Source organism: Chlorocebus sabaeus, chromosome 25 (assembly GCF_047675955.1).
Source record: "Chlorocebus sabaeus isolate Y175 chromosome 25, mChlSab1.0.hap1, whole genome shotgun sequence".
NCBI lineage: Eukaryota > Metazoa > Chordata > Mammalia > Primates > Cercopithecidae > Chlorocebus > Chlorocebus sabaeus.
The window spans coordinates 54,548,528-54,553,507 of NC_132928.1; positions in this window are offsets into that span (position 1 = coordinate 54,548,528).

Sequence of the window (4,980 nt, forward strand, 5' to 3'; positions counted from 1 at the left end):
TTCACCAGGTCAGTTCTCCAGCACAATTTGCATCTTGTTCCTGGCTTCGTAGCCCCTGAGCCAGGCCCCTGGACCTTTCTGGAAATTCTGTGAGCCAGGGCCAGCGTCATAGCTATGCAACCTGTGCCATCATACAGGGCCCCAGGTTCAGCAGGGCCCTGTGCTTGGTTTAATGCTCTGCTATTGCCATCTTGCAATTCTTACAGTTCTTTTAACAAGAGGCCTCACCTTTCCATTTTGCTCGGATCTTGAAAATTATGTAACCAATCCTGCTATGAGCTAGCTAATATGCTTTAGGTCAAGGAGTTCTTAACCTTTTATGCTCATGAGCCCTTGGTAGTCTGGTGAAACCTATAAAGCTTAGGAAGAATGTTTTTACATGCACAAAATGAAATATATAGGAAACCAGTTATATTAAAATATAGTTCAAAATTTAAAAAAACAAATATAGCATCGTGTGTGCCTTTTTGTATTAATTGTTTAAAAAAATCTAATGGCAGATTTAACAACTTCTGTTACTGAAAAGTAGTAATGAGCATAAACAATATTGGGAATGTCTGCAACAAGTGAAATATGACTTGAAAATATCTATGATGTCCAAAGATGACAAAGTCACAGATACCTGGTTTGTTGTATACATTCAAAACTTAAGGAAATGTTAAAAACAGTGAAAGACTATTGAGACAAAAAGAAGGATCCATCCAAGTCACAGAGACCCTACATTTTAAGCAAGAAAAGCAAGAGCCCTGATTCAAATACATTTCTTTTCCATTTACATCATCCAAAGCTGTCATTTTCTGACTTACAATAAAAAACCCTGTCAGATACAGGGCACCAGGCACCAGGACCAGCCTAGATATGGCCGGATTCTCCATGCAAACACAATAGTGATAGTGGGCTCCAGGTGACTCAAAGACATAGCCAACACAGCCCTGCCCCCAGCTGTTAGGATCTTAGAGGGGAGAGTAAGTGTCAGTGATGACACTCCAAGACAATGTCTGGAAAACATGTCATAGGCACTGCATGTGTGGTATGAACCAAGTAATCTAGAAGGCTGAGCAAGTGGAGGTCCCTTCCAACTGGGACAATCAACTATTAATAATGGCAGTACACAAGGAGATGGAAAATAAGACACATAGCAATATAACTGTTACTCCAAAGCCCATAGCAAGCTAACAGAATGTTGAATATTTCCCCTGCTCTAATCCAGGATCATTTATTAAGGCCTCAATCACCTCTCAGGTATTTCTTTTTATTTTTGGGGGCAGGGGAAGGGGCTTGCTTTTTTTGTTGTTGTTGTTTGGTTCGTTGGTTGGTTTTGGTTTTTTGGGGGTTTTTTTAGATACAGAGTCTCACTCTGTCCCCCAGGTTGGAGTGCAGTGGCCCGATCTCGGCTCACTATAACCTCCTCCTCCTGGGCTCAAGTAATTCTCCTGCCTCAGCCTCTCAAGTAGCTGGGATTACAGGTGTGCACCACCACACCCAGCCAATTTTTATATTTTTAGTAGAGATGGGGTTTTGCCATGTTGCCTGACTGGTCTCGAATTCCTGACCTCAAATGATCCACCTGCCTTGGCCTCCCAAAGTGCTGGGATTATAGGCGTGAGCCACTGTGCCTGGCCACTTCTCAGGTGTTTCAACATGAGTTTGTTTCTAGCATATTTCATAGGAAATATCAAAATATGCTCCCCAAGGTACTATTTTCTTCTCCCCCTTCTACTCTTCCTTTTGGGAGAGAGGGAGTGAAGAGCCCTCTGGGGCAAAGGAAGCATCTATCTTTTGGACACACTTGAGAAACTTGGGTTTAGCAAAAATAGACAATAATCCGTCCACTTACACCTTGAACTTCTCAAAGTTGTTTCACATCCATTATCACACTTGCGTTCTAGGCATATGTTGTTATCCCTATTTTATAGACGAGGAAACTGAGGTTCAAAGAAGTTGTGACTTGCTCAAGGTCACAAAGCCAGGTAACAAAACTGGAAGAAAAACTGAGGCCTCTTGCCTGTTAGCTCAGTGCCCTCTCCTCTGGCCATGCCTCCCCTGTGAATACATCATAAGTAAGCGGAAGGCCGCATCTGAAAGGGAAGTACATCCAAGCAGATCCTCTAAAAACCAAGAAACACACACACCGGTTTCTGGACAGCAGGTGTCAGCTAGGAGAGGAGAGGCTCAAAAAAGAAAACAGATCACCAAATCCTCTGGCCCCTAATGACTCAATTAGATCCCTTGACATAGGATAGAACACACTTGGCTGGTGACCAGTGCAGTCAGTCCCCTTCCTGCCTGGGAGTTACACTCATAACAACAGCAACAGCAGGAAAAGGGCTTCATGAACATAAAATAAATAAACTTTCTATTTTTAGCAGGGCCGCAGCTGGGAGAGCTTCATTCTTTGCTCTTTAGCTGCAGCATTCTAAGGGAGGCAAGGGTTGAGGGGTTGGGGGATGAGGAAAAGTAGGGGCAGTTGCGCTGGGAACCACATTTTCTGTTGCCAAACTAGTTACATGCAGGCCACAGAAACCAATGTCCAGCCTGGAAGTCTCTGGAGTCTGCAGGTCTGGAAAAACTGGAGAGTGTCAACCAGGAAGCCAGCCCCTGTGACTGGGCTATTTTCTGGCCATATATAGAAATAAATAATATTTTGCCCACATGGTTTTTAGAACCACTGAAAACTGTGTTGCCTAATGACTCTGTTGGGGTGGTGGAAGATAAGCTTGTAGATTTTTTCCCCTCTTCACTTAGACTCTAGTTGGAACCTGTGTGATTCTCACAGGAACTCAGATCCAGCATTTTCAGACTTACACTCTGTGTCCAGAATTCCTGATGAGCCTGTAGCAATTTTTCCCTGCCTAGCCCTTGCCAACAGCTGGCAACATCAGGAGCCCAAGACAGAACACTGTAATGCTGGAAGTGGGGAATAATAGCAGCTGCAGTGTCTTCTTTCTGTTTGTCTGAAACAGGATTGGATGTTTCAAGAAGGGAGTTCCAAGGCAAAGGAGCAGCAGAGAGGTTCTTTCCTAGAGTTGGCACAGAGGCTTTAGGAAAAGTGTGCACCCGATCTGGTTTCAGAAGTGCCTCTTAGCCTTGCCCTTGCCATACTCTGAGCCCATGTCACCTTTAATTATGTACTTTCCCCTCTCATGATTTTTTTTCATGCATAATTCCAATTATACTTTCCGTCTTTCATGAGGACACAGAACTGCAGACCCCAGAACCATACTGAGGAAGGCAAGAACTCAATGCTTTGGGTACTCACAAGGAGGTAAGTGCACAAAGAAGAGCACCATGCTCATCCCTGCTCAGAGAAAGCTTCTAAAGCTCCCAGATCTGGCCTTGTGGCCAAGGGTCTTCATTCACTAACAAATGTTGACCAACAGCTTACCATCTGCCAGACACTCCCTGCTCACAAGAGCTCACAGTGCAGTGTGGGAGACAGAGAAACAGGCAATTTCATTACTGCGGGGCAGGCTTCATGCTGGGTCAGCACGGAGTCCTGTGGGAATACAAAGAAGAGGCTTCTACCTCCGTCTTGGGGAGTCAAGGAGGTGGTGGCTGAGCTGGGACTCAGGCAGGTAGAGATTGGGTAGAGGTGAGAGTTTCTCCTTAAATGTTTCCCATGTAAGGGCAGCTCCCAAATAATAACACAGCAGTGCTAAAATCCATATGAGCTTAACCCAAGCCCCTCAAAGTTAGTTGATTTCTAGTGCCCAACAACATTTACTATGTTACCCAATAACATGTACTAAGCAAAGCAATTGCTGTCAAATCATAAGAGGAGAGAACTCATAATTTATTTGAATATGAAATTTCCACAGCTAACAATATAAGTCCTGGAATTTTGGGATTGAAAGAGGTCATATGGACTACTGAATCCTCTCTCCAGGTATGGCAGTCCCCTCCACAGCACCCCTCCAGGCGGTCATCCAGTCTCCGTGTGAATTGCTTCAGTGATGGAGAACTCATCATTGATCAAGGCAGCTAGTGAGTTAGCTAGTTAGTTTTAAAGGCAGGAGCTAGAGTATATGGTGGCCTTTTACTAGGCTGAAGTTTCTGACTTCAGTCTCCCAGTCTCTCCCCACTCTAATAAATCCTGCAAAAGGCCACCAGATTAACTGTCTTTGAGATTGGTCAGCCCACTATTCAAACTTTGCAGTGGTCAAAATTACCTACGTACAAACTCTGATCTATTTCTAAAAGACAAAAATAGCCCATACCAAAATGCTACATTCTGGGTACCAGAATTATGGATGTTTTGCTTTTCTCCATTGTTTTGAGTCTTTCCCTAGTTTTCTGCATCGACAAGAAAGAGGTGGGTGGAGAGAAGAGGAGAGAGAGAGAATGAATCATCAAATAATTAACATTACTTACCAAAAGAGTCCTACCATGTTTATTCCTTCTCCACACCTTTGTTCAGGCTGTGGTCAACTAGAAACCATTCTATCTTTCCCTATCTTCAAATTCTTCCGCACCTCCCACATTCTGGTCAACTCACCTTCACCAGGAAGGTTTCCATGAATGCTCCAGCCCTCAATGCACTCAAATCTAAATTACACAGTTTAGCACTTCAGTATAAGCAGTTTCTACTACTGCTAATCATTTCAATGGTCAGTTCCACATTAGATTGTAAATTCCTCAGGAGCTTCTATATCCTATCATATCGTATCATAGTGCCTACCCAGCACAGTGCAGAGGTTGTGGCAGGTTCTTCATAAATATTTTTCAGTGGATAGATGGATGGATGGATGGATGGATGGATGGATGGATGGATGGATGGATGAAATTCTATGGCTGTATTTATTAGTTCAGTTGGTTAGGGCACAGTTCTAACGCAGTTTCATAGGTCATCTGATACTATGCTTCTCACACTGTGGTGCATACATCCCCAGAGGTGTATGAAAATGTGTGTCAAGTGTATGTGAAGCCACAAGATATTAAATAATGTCTTCCTAAAGCAACAATTTCCTATCTTTTAGGGAT